Raw genomic sequence first — 15000 nt, 5'->3', positions numbered from 1 at the left:
TTCCGATCCTGTTCCTTTGCTGCGGGGGTCAGGCAGGGCGACGCCCTGTCCTCCATGCTTTATGTTCTCTGAGTTGAAGTTTTAGCCTGCCGTATTAGAGACTTTCCCGCGATCGCAGGCTTTCTCTTGCCGGGGGCTGGTGGTGTCCAGTTTAAAGTCGGCCAGTATGCTGACGATACTACGGCCTTTGTCAAAAACGATTCTTCCCTTTTCTCACTTTTTGACGCGATCGCGTTTTACGAGCGTAGTTCTGGTGCGAAGCTTAATTTGTCCAAGACTGAGGCCATGTGGCTTGGTGCCTGGAAAGACCGCCTTGACGAGCCACTTGTCTCACTTGGGTTAGGAAAATGAAGATTTTAGGCGTATTCTTCGGGACTGTTGACGTTGAGCGCGATAATTGGGAACCTCGTTTGTCCAAACTTGACAAAACTCTTTCTAGATGGAAATCGCGATCTTTGTCCTTTATTGGGAAGGTCCTTATTTTGAACATATTAGCGTTAAGTAAGTTGCTCTATGTGTCGCGCGTTTTAGTACCCCCTAAATGGGTTTATAGTAAAGTTAATAGTCTGATATGGCCCTTTTTGTGGCGCGCTCGATTAGAGACTGTAGCTCGTAAATCGGTTCTGTTGATAGTGGAGGTTTGGGTTTAAAGGATTTTTCTTGCCAGGGCCACGCCTTGCGGCTTGCGGCTTTAGTTACTTCCGTGTCCGATTCTAGTTCTAAGGGTTTTTACCTTGCTAAGTATTTTTGTGGCTCTGTGTTAGCTCCTTTGCGGCCGGAGTGGGCCGGGCTGCGCGATAACCTAACTCCATGTGCTGCCCGCCCCACTGCCTTTTATGCGAGTGTCCTTTCTTCTTTTCGGGCCACTGATTTACCGCTTGGGTTTACTTACACGTCTGGTGCCTTTTACAAGGTTTTGCTAGCGAATTTCTGCACCATCCCGATTTTCCCTGCCCTCTGGTCAGGCTTCGTGCCCTCTCGGTTTTCCCTTTCTCAGCATTGGGGTCTGATCCGCGATTCACTTACTGAGAACTATAAAAATGATATTGCATGGTTGATTACCCCCCGTGCCGTTAAGGTGCGACATTCTCTTCACACCTGGGGCTATATCCGCTCGCCTCGCTGTGCTTTATGCGCCCGTCTAGAAACCATTGATCATTGTTTCTTGGCTTGTCGTAGGGTTAAATTGGTCTGGTCTCGTTTTGTCCCTATGTTATCTGTGCCTTTGTCAGCCTCCTTCGTTCCCAATTGCCCCTTCGTGTTTTTTTACCAATTCCCGGTGACCGAAAGGAAGTGCCTGCGTCTGCTTTTGTACATCATCAAGTCGATTTTGTGCGGTATTTGGAAATTTCGTAATAAGGCTGCCTTTCACTGAGGTAGGGAGGACTCTAGAGCTATCGCTAAGTTTATTATTGCTGATGTTAAACGTAGGATCCAATTTGACTTTTCTCAGGCTAAGTTTAATTCCATCTGGGTTCATCCAGCTGTATGTATAGTCCGTGCTGATAAGCTTGTATTTCTCTTTTAGCTGTAGCCTCTTCTCTTGAGTAATTTTGTAAATATTCTTTTTATTTGGTTTTTGAAAAAAGTTTTACGATATCACTGTCTGCAGTTAGATATAGCTCTTTGGCATTACAAAGCTTTTGCTTTCATGTCCAAATTGAGCACTCTACTGGGTTGAGTCATTGCCGCTAGCAATTGCGCATGCTCACTAGCTCGCTAGTTTGACCACATATGTGGGACATTTGGGGTGGCTTTATAAGCTCAACCTCCATCTCACTTGCACTGATGAGACATCACTGATAAGGCATCACTTGCACTGATGAGGCCCAGAAGGACTTTCATAAGTTCATATTTGGGCTATCCCAGGGCGGAGCTCTATCGGTTTGTGAGACGATTTTCTCCTGTCCTTTTCGGTGCCTGAGGGGGGTCGTTGCGGCCTTTCCCCTCGTGGTTCTGCACGTTCCTGTACGTCCCATTACATCATGTCTGATCTTGGTAATCCTGATGTCCCGCGTTCTTGGGCTGAAGATTTATATAGTCCAGTTTCAGTGTTGTTGTCGCTCTCCGAAGAAGCTGGTCTCTCGACGAATGAGGACACTCATATGGAAGTGAATCTCTCTTCTGCCTTACCATCTGATTCTTCCTGCAATCCTGGTGTGGTCTTGTCTGACCCCTCTGCTTTTGATAGTAGTCCATCGTACCCTGGACGTTCACCGACGAACGTTTCTTACGCAGCGGCTGTTACCGGGGACCGTCCTAGCCTTAATGGCGGATCCACTTCTGCTCGTCCATTTGTCACGCGATCGATCTTTCCTCTCTCGCTTTGAGAAAGATCACTTTCACCCGCACAATGTCACTCCGGATCGACCTTGCACTGCCTTTTTTACCTTAGAGGATACAACTGTTACCTCAAAGCAGATCTTTGATAGCTTAATCCGTGATGGCTACCCAGCCTCGGCGGTTCGTTGCCTCCAGCGGGCACCCAATGGTACAGTTCACTTCTCCTTCTCCAACTCTGATTTTTCGCGACCTTTTTGTGAGTAAGTCCTCCTTCATTGTGGCTAATCGTACCACCGTTCCTCATGCGGCTCGAGCTAAGCTGTGTATAACGCCCCGTACGTGTTACCGGACACAGCTCTGGACCATCGTCTGAAGAAGTATGGCCGTATCTACCCTTCCCGCCGTGGAAGGGCTCAGGGTTTTCCCAATGTATGTAATGGCATGCGCCATTACCGTATGGGTATAACTTCCCCTATCCTTTGTTATCTCCGCTTCGGGAAGTTCCTCCTCCGTGTCCAGTATGACAACCAGCCAAACCTGCCGCCGATGTAATGGCCTTGATCATTTGGCAAAAGATTGCCAATACCTAGTCTGCTTCAACTGGGATTCCATCGGTCATGTCTCCAGATCCTGCCCTGATCCGATAAAGTGTTGTATTTGTAAGGAACATGATCACGTGGCCATTGACTGTACCTTCTCCTGGTTCCGGCGCCCGCACTCCTACCGTGATACTGTTGATCCTTCTGTTGCAGAGAATGCTCGTGCTGGAGAGACGCTTTCTGATACTGATGATGATGATGATGATGATGATGACGATGATGATAATGGCGATGCTGCTGTGGATGATAATGATGATAGTGATGCTGCTTCTATGAGTGCTTCCCTCTCTGCGGATCCGGAAGTTCCTTCTGTTACGCCGCCGGATGCTCCTGTCTTGCGCTGTGACGCTCTAGAGGATGCTGATGATCCCAATGTCTTGTCTGAGACCAAGAGATTATAAAGGTAACAGAAGTAATCCCTTATACTGGCCCTATTCCCATCGTAATCCCTCTGAAGTTATTTTTAGGTCCGGTATTCCCACGAGGGTTAACTGATAGCCAATCACATGTCCCCATTTTTACCAATGTTGACAGCTGAGCGAATTGCCACGCAATGATTCGCGTCGTTCGCGATTTACCATCAAACGAAAATGGCGGAGGATGTTGAGACAAAAGCGTATATACATTTTGTGGACGAAAGTGACTTGTTGACTACCGAGTTAAGCGATTACAACGACTTCTGTTTTGAAACCTGTATCTTGGAAGGAACGAGTTATGTAACCGACAGGATTTTGTACAGAATGGCAAATGGAAGACTATAGTCGATAAGTGCGATCTCTCTGACTTTAATAAACGCATTCTCGGTTTCCTTTGCGGGATTAAAATATGATGACTTAATTCTTATATGGTGATAAAGTAGACAGATAGAGCTCTACAACAGTACCAAACATGAAAGGAAAACTTGAATCAAGCGTCCGATAAAAATTTTTGAACCCGTGTAATCGGGTTGAAGTGAATTTGCAAAGCACGTATGGAGACGGTTTCGTATATGGCACAACCTTGATGTGGTATCATTGAAAACTAGACAATTAAGAGCTTCTGCCTGAGAGAGCGGGGCAGACTTGGAAATGAAGGTCGGCCGATTTCGCTTGAAATTGGTACGCAAAGTGCTTATGTCGACTTATGCTTCAACGACTTTTTTTTAGCCGAGTTCTGGATATCAGCCCCTCAGGGGTCCCCAGAGGCTGATTTTCAGTGCAATTTTGGCCACTTCTAAATCTCTCTTTTAGCAACAGGAAATTAATTTCAGGCAAAAAAAAAACCATCTTTGTAAAGCCCTATCCTCAGGCTTTTATGGGTGAGAACATTAGCTCATAGCAATTTTTCGCTAGCCTGTGGCTGTTATCACAACTTGGTCATATTTGAAGCATATGGGAAGCAACCGGAAATGGCCTGTTTTTCAGACCAAATATTTTCCATGCCCATGTTTTATATCTTGAGGTCTTAGTATCCCTGCAAAGTTCAGCCCTTAGTTTAGTAATAACAAGAAAAAAATACTAAGGTTGAGGCATTTTACTAAGAAAAAAACTTACGAGAAAATGGCTAACCAGGCCACTTCCGGTTAAAGTTTCAACAAAGCGTGCCTGCAAAAATCAGCCATTTAATTTCGATTATCTTTTTTCCTTCTAAGTTATGGTAAAAAGACTCTGAAGTTAATTGCCACTGAAAAGACTTGCCGTTAATAAGAAATTTTTATGTGATTGTTTTAGGACCGATCAGATAGTGGTCCGACAGCGGTTATGAATTTCTTGGAAGAAGTCTTGAAAATTACGGACAATAGAGCCGCTGCGAAACTCTTTATTTACCTAACAACACATCTCTTGCCGGTAAATCACAATGCAAAATTGCATCTTTTTCGTCCAAACTGCAATGTTAAGTTTATCTCCTTTGTTCAACTCGTTCAACGTATCACGTCTATGGCCCGTAGTAATAAAGCGCTAATGAAATCAGGATATAAGCAAGCTTTGTAGTTCCATTCATGATCAGTAGTACTATAACCCACCGGTTTTGGCTTTAATATTTTGTGAAGAAAAAAAAACTTATCGGTCTCTTTAAATGCAACCACATCTGTCATGACACTACTTGAGAATCGTTTTGAACCTTTAAGTTAAGAAATTTCGAATATAATTAAAGCTAATCGTCTAACACAAATTGCAGTCACTCTTCCAGTCTATTTGCAAAGTGTCTGGATAAATTCACTTACAAAAAACGCTTACCTGGCTTCACTTTTACAGACATGCCCCTTTCCCCGTTTTTTGTGGCACCCGTAGCTGCAGATCACATGAAAAAGAAGAAATAAATGGCCAGCACTTTCAAAAGAATAATAGATCGCAGTTAGTTTCTTTTCTCGCAAATAAACAAAGCAACCGGCAAGGTGTCCACTTTCTTTTGAAAGTGCTGGCCATTTATTTCCTCCCCGATGCATTTTGTTGATTTAGGACAGATAAAAGTCCACATCTCATTCAGATTCTACACAAAAAGAAACTGGCATAGCGCGTTAGCGGGCTAGATTCTGGATCGGGCGGTCCTGGTTACTAGGGCGTTGACATGTCGTCTTGGGAAGGCAATTTTCTTTAACAGTGCCTCTCTCCACCCAGATGTATAAATGGGCACCAGTGATTATTATCCTGTCCAGGAAAGAAGAGCAGTAACCAATTTAAGCTCCAGCAGGTACGAGCGGGCACTAGGCCTAGTGACGACTTACCTTATCACCTACAGCATGCATAATGGCCCTCCAGGGCGATTACCGCCTAGGTTGCTTCTTATTGCCGAAACCAGAGTTAAGGGTCAGCAATTCAGTGTGAGTCAATAAAGACTTACTTTTTCATGTGATCTAAAGCTACGGGTGCCATAAAAAACCCCCAAGTTCTTAAGGGCTCCAAGAAAGCTGAAATATTTTATTTCCCAAGTTGCCAAAACAGTAGTCTTTGCCGGAAGGCTAACCCACTCCACCCCTGTCCTATCTTTGGATATATATGCAGTATGGATGCCACCATGGATCTGTGCTGTTTGAGAAAGCAACAAAAGGAAAATACTGATAGAGAAAGGGAAAGAGTGCCCGTGAGTAATCTTCTAGCAATTTAGCGGATTGGCGGCGGAAACGGACCGTGTTGGACGTCCTTATCAATCATTTACAACATATGTGAGCCATTTACACTGGGGCACTGGGTATGAATAAATATTCAGTAAACAAATCATGTCATTGAGGTTCTCATACAAGTTCAAAACGATTCTCAAGTAGTGTCACGACAGATGTTGTGGTTGCATTTAAAGAGACCGATAAGTTCTTTTTTCTTCAGAAAATATTTAAGCAGGTGGGTTATAGTACTACTGAATGGAACTACAAAGCTTGCTTTTATCCTGATTTAATTAGCGCTTTATTACTACGGGCCACAGACGTGATACGTTGAACGAGTTGAACAAAGGAGATAAACTTAACATTGCAGTTTGGACGAAAAAGATGCAATTTTGCATTGTGATTTACCGGCAAGAGATGTGTTGTTAGGTAAATAAAGAGTTTTCGCAGCGGCTCTATTGTCCGTAATTTTCAAGACTTCTTCAAAAGAAATTTATAACCGCTGTCGGCCCACTATCTGATCGGTCCTAAAACAATCACATAAAAATTTCTTATTAACGGCAAGTCTTTTCGGTGACAATTAACTTCAGAGTCTCTTTTAACCATAACTTGGAAGGAAAAAAGATAATCGAAATTAAATGGCTGATTTTTGCAGGCACGCTTTGTTGAAACTTTAACCGGAAGTGGCATGGTTAGCCATTTTCTCGTAAGTTTTTTTGTTAGTAAAAAGCCTCAACCTTAGTATTTTTTTCTTGATATTACTAAACTAAGGGCTGAACTTTGCAGGCATACTAAGACCTCAAGATATAAAACATGGGCATGGAAAATATTTGGTCTGAAAAACAAACCATTTCCGGTTGCTTCCCATATGCTTCAAATATGACCAAGTTGTGATAACAGCCACAGGCTAGCGAAAAATTGCTATGAGCTAATGTTCTCACCCATAAAAGCCTGAGGATAGGGCTTTACAAAGATGGTTTTTTTTTTGCCTGAAATTAATTTCCTGTTGCTAAAAGAGAGATTTAAAAGTGGCCAAAATTACACTGAAAATCAGCCTCTGGGGACCCCTGAGGGGCTGATATCCAGAACTCGGCTAAAAAAAGTCGTTGAAGCTGAAACTTTGGCATATTACGTAAGCCGACATAACTACTTTGTGTACCAATTTTAAGCGAAATCGGCCGACCTTCATTTCCAAGTCTGCCCCGCTCTCTCAGGCAGAAGCTCTTAAGCGATTTCAGTTATTGATGTTTGAAGCCTGTATCTTGAAAGGATCGAGTTTTATAAGCGACAGAACTTTGTAAACATTGGCAATTCGCATACTACAGTCAAAAAGTAATATATCGCTGACTTGGTTAACGCGTTCTTGATTTTCTTCGCGGGATTAAAATATGACGACTTAATTCTTAGATATTCATAAATTAGACAGATATCAGACATGAAAAGAAAACTTGAACAGACAGTGCGATAAAAATATTAATGTATGAACAAGTGGTATCGGATGGAAGTCAATTTGCAAAGCACGCATGTTAAATATACCTGCATCTTTCAAAATTATTAAACTCGGTTTCGTACATTGGACAGTGTTGAAATTGGTGTCACTGTAAACAACACAGTTAAGCGATTTGAATATATATATATCTTTGCATCTTTTATCTTGAAAGTAACGAGTTTTATAGGCGACAGAATTTTGTACACAATGAAATATCGCGGACTACAGTCACCAAGTAACATATTCCTGACTTGGTCAACGCGTTCTGGATTTTCTTAGCGGACTTAAACTATGGTGACTTAATTCTATGACATTCATAAATTAGACAGCTAACGCTTTCAAACAGTACCACACATGACAGGGAAATTTCAATTGACCGCACGATAAAATTTTTAAAACCGTAAGATAGGATTGAAGTCAATTTGCAACGCACGCGTAAAATATAGCTCCCTCTTACAAAATTATTTAACACGGTTTCCTACATTAGACAATCGTAAAATTGGTATCAGAGTGAATTATACAGTTAATCGATTTCCATGATATATGATTGCAAACTGTATCTTGACAGGGACGAGTTTTGTAAGCGACAGAATTTTGTAGACGATGAGAAAGTGCGCACTAAAATGGACAAGTAACGCAATGCAACGAAGGTAAACATATCTGCATCTGTCAAAATTATTTAACACGGTTTGATAGATTGGAAATTCTTCAAATTGGTATTACTGTAAACTAGACAGTTAAGCAATTCCAAAGATGTATGTTTGAAACCTGTATCTTGCAGACAATGAATTTTATCAGGCCATGAAACTCAATTTTGAAAACGGAGAGTGGCATCATACAGAATTTGCTGCACTTTCTCTCCTCCACGAAACTTCCACGTAACGCGCGCGGTAACATTATCCGCGGGAAAATTGAGATCATCTAAAAATAACCTAAGAGGGATTACGATGGGAATAGGGCCAGTATGAGGGATTACTCCTCTTACCTTTATAATCTCTTGCTGAGACCAATGGCATTTCAGAAGAACATGAGGTAGCAGCAAGTGAACAGGTGGATCTAGATAGCGCTTCTGCCATCGAGGTATCCCTGCCCGCTGGTGTGCTTCCCTTTCGGAGAAAGCGCCCTCGGCCGGATCGGGATGCCTCGGGAGGTCAGGATTTTGATGTAGATTTGTTTGAACCCACTTAGCCCCTTTGCCTTCAGGTGCTGCACGATCAATGTCAGAGGATTGAGCGATAGGAAGTTTATTTCGATCACTGATTATTTTCATAGCGCGAATCTTGATTTTTGCTGTATTCAAGAGACTATGGTTTCTAATGTGACTATCCAGTCCTCCTTTTCCTCCCGCTGGCGTGGCCCTAGTTTTTGGGCCCCGGCGGTTGGAAGAAGAGGGGGCATTGCGATTTTGTGTTCTGACCGTTTTCGAGATAGACTTTCAGTTTGGCAAAGGGACTCGGATGGGCGTGTTCTTAGTCTTTTAAAAAGTTTTGGTGACATCAATGTCACCTTGTTAATCTTTATGTGCCTGCGATTCGAGCTGAGTGAAGAGCTTTTCTTCGGTCGGCTCATGCTTTTTTTTTTCCCAACTCTCGGCTTCTTCTAGCGGGAGATTTCAACTGTTACGATTCCAGTTTAGACAAAATGGGAGGTAACATTTCTGTCGATTCGGGTTTATCCGATTTCGAATCATCATTAGAGATGCATGGCGTTTCAAGCATCCTAGAGAGCGTCCGTTCACGTGGTTTAACCACGATTCAGTATTGCAAGCAGATTAGACACCTTTGTCTCCCGTGTTCTTTGCGATTTGATTAGTGAGTGTAGCATCCTCCCATGTGTCTATTCTGACCATGATTTTGTTGTTTTAGAGCTTGATCTGACAGATCCAGCTAGATCTGGGCCGGGTGTTTGGAAGTTTAATAATTCCCTCCTCCAGGATGAGGCTTTTTGCTCCGAGATCTCCGATTTGATTGATGCATATCTATCTTTTTTCGCCACGTTTTTTCTTCGACTAAGGAAATGTGACAGTTGTTAAAGAAGGATTTCAAGTCGACTTCGATTTCTTTTGCTCGTGATAGACGTAAGCAGCTTTCTAGAGATAAAGTCCTTCTCACCAATCGACTGATCGTGCTGAAGCGGCGTTTAGCTTCAGGGATTTCGGCAGTTTCATCAGAGATCTTAGAGTTAGAAGCCTCTTTAAAATTTATCTTTGACAGAGAGTTAGAGGGTTCTAAAATCAGAAGTCGTGCTAAGTGGTTGGAGGAAGGTGACGCCCCCACTATGTTTTTCTTTAGTTTAGAAAATCAACGACACGAAAAATCCTTGATATCGTCAGTTTTGACCCCAGAGGGGGAAAAGGTCTCATCTCTTCCTGAGATGACGGAGGCTCACGAGCGCTTTTATTCTGCCCTCTTCGCTGAGGAGGAGATTGATCTTGATGTTCAACATGAGCTTCTTTCTTACGTTTCGAGCCGTTTGTCGGATTCCGATCGAGAACCTTGTGAGGGCCTCCTTTCCTTAGATGAAGCTAAAAAAACCCTTAACCTCTCTAATACGAATAAGACTCCTGGGCGGTTGTTCAAAAGCCGATTAACGCTAATCCCAGATTAAAAATTAACCAAGGAGTTTATTTCTCTACTCCCAAATGCTGTTCAACGCTGATATTCGGCAAAACTTTACATTAGAAGAAGTAAATCTTGAAAAACAAAAATAAGCAAAAGAAACTTTCACCAAAAAGTTGAAAACATGAAACAAAAGTTTACGCTAATCCTGGATTAAGTTAATCGGCTTTCGAACAACCGGGCCCTGGATCAGACGGTTTGACAGTTGAATTTTATTCAAGTTTTTGGTCGGGGCTTGGCCCCCTTTTAGTCGACGTTTTCAATGAAAGTTTAAGTGATGGCGAACTGTGCGAATCTATGAAATCTAGTGTTACTCATCTAGTATACAATCTCCCTCCTTAATGTAGATTATAAAATTTGCTCTAAGGCTTTCTCTTTACGGTTAGCTAGGGTTTTGAGTTCTATTATCAGCCCTGATCAAACTTGCTCTGTTCCAGGAAGGTCTATCGCTTCTAATTTAGCTTTATTGCGTGATACTTTAGATTACATTGACCGCACTGGGGAAACCGGGATTCTAGTTTCTTTGGACCAGGAGAAAGCCTTCGATCAGGTTAGTAGGTCTTTTCTGATGACTCTTCTCATTTGAGCATTATGGCTTTGGTCCTTCCTTTTGCAATTGCATTCGTACGCTTTATAATGGTGCTTGCATGCGCATTCTCAAAAACGATTTTCTTTCGAATCCTGTCCCTTTGCATCGAGGTGTACGGCAGGGCGACACTTTGTCGCCTATGCTGTACATCCTGTGTGTGGAGGTTTTAGCTTGTAAGGTTAGAGATTCTCCTGACATCGATGGCTTTCTCCTGCCTGGGGCTGGGGGGATCCAGTTTAAGGTCGGGCAATATGTGGATGATACGACAGCAATTCTCAAGAATGACCGCTCTCTTGTTTCGCTCTTCCGTGCAATATCCTTATATGAGAAAGGCACCGGAGCAAAGCTGAATGTCTCTAAGACTGAGGCCATGTGGCTTGGTGGTTGGAACGATCGCCAGGACAAGCCGCTTGGCCTCAAATAGGTGCAAAAAATGAAAATTCTCGGAGTTGTCTTCAGTACAGTCGATGTGAATCGTGATAATTGGGAACCTCGTTTGTCAAAACTTGGCAAGTCCTTATTTATCCCTGTGGAAGTCGCGGTCTCTATCCTTGATTGGAAAAGTTGTGATCTTGAACATTCTAGGTTTAAGCAAACTTCTCTATGTTAGTCGTGTTTTGGATCCTCCCAGATGGGTCTATGATAAGTTAAACCGTTTGATTTGGCGATTCCTTTGTCGAGCTCTGTGGCCATGGGGTTGAAAGTACTTTGGCACAAACTTCCCTGATGTTTTGAAAGCTATAATAGCTGGTTCTTTCAAATGGCAATGAAAGCTCATTCGTATTGGTTTCCTGGATGAGACAAGGGACATATATATCAACAGGAGGAGATGCTGATAAAATCGCAAGTTACACGAATGCATGTTTTGAATATCTATGTATCAAACGGCTTTATTTACTTTATATTGTACATGACACGGTTTGTTTGCACAATTTGGAGTCAAGATTGCTTCATAATATTTCCAGTTGATTTCACTTAAAACTCGCACTCCAGAAACTAAAATGGCATGTTTCCAGAGAGACCAATTGTACAAAAATAAAAGAAACTTTGCCAAACCGTCCAACGACAAAATGCTAGGTTATCTCAATTACAAATTAAGATGTCAAGCTTAAAAGATTGCATATTCAGTGAAGTTCGGAGGGAGAATTACACCGGCCTTTGCCGCAATATGTCCAATATAGTCGTCGAAAACATTCCCCATGCTTTTTAAAAATGTGTTTTTCTCAAATTAAAGCTAACAGTAACTTTCGAATTCGTTTATAATATTCCTCCCCGGTAATTAACTCTGGTCAAAACAAAATAGCGTGAATCTGCCGTCCACGCGTGTATTGGTGTAATGGAAGTAAATTTGATTGGCCGATGAAGACATGTCAATCAATCAAAAAAAGTGGGCCGAAGGAATTTCGGAGAGGAATTTGGTCAGGCTCTATTTTTCGTTTCGCCAACTCCACATTACGTACCGCGCGAAACTAAAATAGAGCCTGATCGCAGGTTATTCATGACTCGATGCATTAATTTGCTTCGTGAGTTCCGAGTGACCTTATAAATTGCGTATGTTTCAGCACTTATACGAGACTCAAACAAAAACCGCTTTATCTTTACTTCATAACTTGCGTTGTTCTTTAGATTACAGAGTCGTAGTAAATGTAAGTAAATTGTTGTCACCTGCATGTGAGTTTTATTACAACTTTCAAGAAACTTGAAAGACGAAGACGAAATGAGAGCAAAAAGGTAATATCGCTTGTGGTCATTCTTAAGTCGCGGGTCAGGTTGTTGAAAATTAAAGAAATTAAAATGCTAAATTTTGTAAGATAAAAACTAACCCTTTACCCTTTACACTTGGAAAAGTGCTGCCGGTCAATGCATGGTCACGATCAACTATTCGAATCAATGAGAAATCGAGATTTAAATTACTTCTAAGACAGCCGGCAATAACACAATAAACTCTTCTGTTCATAGATAAAAGAAAAATGTTTTGTTATGATCAAATGCTGTTGATATACATACCTTACAAGTACCTGGGACACGGGCAGACAAACTTTCCACCATCTTGTCTTTCTTCTGCCCAAGTCCCTCTCTTTGGCTCTCTAAAATCTTGACTGTTTCCAAAAGCTTGAATTCAGGATTTTTGCCGCTTTCCAAAATCTTGAATTCAGGATTTTGGCTTTTCAAATCTTAAATTCAGGATTTTGGCTTTCCAAAATCTTGAAAGCCAAAATCCTGAATTCAATATAACGAACATCTCTGTTGTTAATTGTTGTAAGGAAATTTCCACTACTGCCACAGTCCCTTGGCACTTACTCAAATCGAGGTTTCACTGTTGATTATACGAAATCGCGCGCTCTCATTGGCTCGCTATCTCGGATCATCAGCAGATAATCACCTCGACGGCTCCTCGACGGACAAAATGGCTACCAGTAGTCGTTTTGTCACTGTAAGTGAAGATGATTTGGCGTTGAAGTGTTTTTTTTTTCTCTTTTTTGAAATAATCACCTGTGTATTTATAACAATTATTCGCCGAAGGCGAAGTGATTATCGGTGAATATTCACGTCGACTTCGTCTCGGTGAATATTCACCGATAATCACTTCGTGTTCGGCGAATAATTGTTAAATAAGTAATCGACTCAATAGAATTCGATCATAATCGATCGTAATTGATACTAATCAATCGACTAATATCAGAAATTGATAGAAATCGAATGGCTGCATCCTTGTGAATATCGATTTTCATCGATTTTTGTTTGTAGCCATTTTATTGCTTTCTTTGAAAATTATCGCAAAGAAAATGGATGAAGATCGCATTGATTCACTTTTATTGAGTGTTCAGTTTTACCATTAGAATAAATCTCAGTACACTACGATTCTCGAATACAACTGAATACAAATGCGCAAAACATTTTCCTTTGCTTTGCTCGATGCAGTTTACATTCAATCCTCCTTTAAGCGGTTTGTGCGCCAAAGGGCTGCTGGGCTGTCATTCGATGGACTGGGGTCTGCCTAATGTGCGAGCCAGCGAGCCATGCGAGCCAGCGAGCCATGCGAGCCACGCGAATTTCGCATTTAAGTCTAAGCACCCATTTCAAATAGCGCTGATAAACAGTTATTAAGTCTAGGTAAGTCTCTGCTTACGAGCCAGGAGGCTCATCAGGCCGGCGCTTATCTCCGGTTTCAGTAGCATGAAGCGACTAGGAGTATTTATACTCCCCCCTGGATAGGATGCTAGTCCATCGCAGGGTTACCCCCAGCATTACGCCGGTACCCATTTATACACCTGGGTGGAGAGAGGCACCGTGAGAGTAAAGTGTCTTGCCCAAGAACACAACCAGGACCCGAACCCAGACCACTCGATCCGGTGTCGAGCACACTAACCATGAGGCCACCGCGCCTCCCATTAAGTCTAAGTACCCATTTTAAAACGGTTAGCTTTCAATAACTGTGTGACTCGCATGCTGACTCGCAGTCATGGCTTGCATGGTTGGCAGCCATGACTCGCATGGCTCGCTTCTTGGCTCGCATGGCTCGCTGGCTCGCACATTAGTAAAACTCCATGGACTGGATGTGACAGAAATTTGTGATTATCGATTTCAATCGATTAAATTGACTAATCAATCGACAAATAACGAGTACCATCGAGTTTTATCGTTTAATCGATGTGCTTTTCGAGGATCGATTTCAATCGATTAGATATGCCCTGAAATACTGAACAAATAAAAAGGAAAGAAAGGAGATTTCGATTACTGCTTATTCTCATTTCACGCAACCGTACATTGAAAACACACAATAATACTTGAGCACAACTTTGCCATACTTCTTCCATAAACATAAACCTTACATGTAAGACTTAAATGCTTGAAAAAGAAGTAAAACAATTTACTTCGAGAACCTTTAACCATCGTCTTTTAACGGCCAAATGACAATACGGATGTATCAATGCATGTACTATTCAGTTACACGTTCAAACATTGTTAGAAGAACACGTCCCAACATTGTTATAAGAACGCTTCTAACAATGTTGGATACACATATAACATTGTTTGAAACGTCTCTTTAGTATTCGCAATACAACATTAGAGACCTTAAGATTCTAGGACGAGGACGAGAGCGAGTACGAGATTTCGCTGCAAGTTTTTAGCGAAAATACTTAGAAGATCAGGAACCCATGACCCGGAGCCTACAACTCTACTGTGTTCGTGTAACGGAGTTTTCACAGACCGATTTATTTTTAGATTGAATTTCCCGCGAATGAGACTCCCACAGGAGCCCGATGACCAATTACAAGAAATTAAGCTGACGTAATAGGGTCACCGAACCGGAACTACCTTTGTTTTTTGACCTTATTCGCGGG

This window comes from Montipora capricornis, chromosome 10 (genome assembly GCF_036669925.1).
Source record: "Montipora capricornis isolate CH-2021 chromosome 10, ASM3666992v2, whole genome shotgun sequence".
NCBI lineage: Eukaryota > Metazoa > Cnidaria > Anthozoa > Scleractinia > Acroporidae > Montipora > Montipora capricornis.
Note: the sequence above shows the minus strand (reverse complement) of the source record.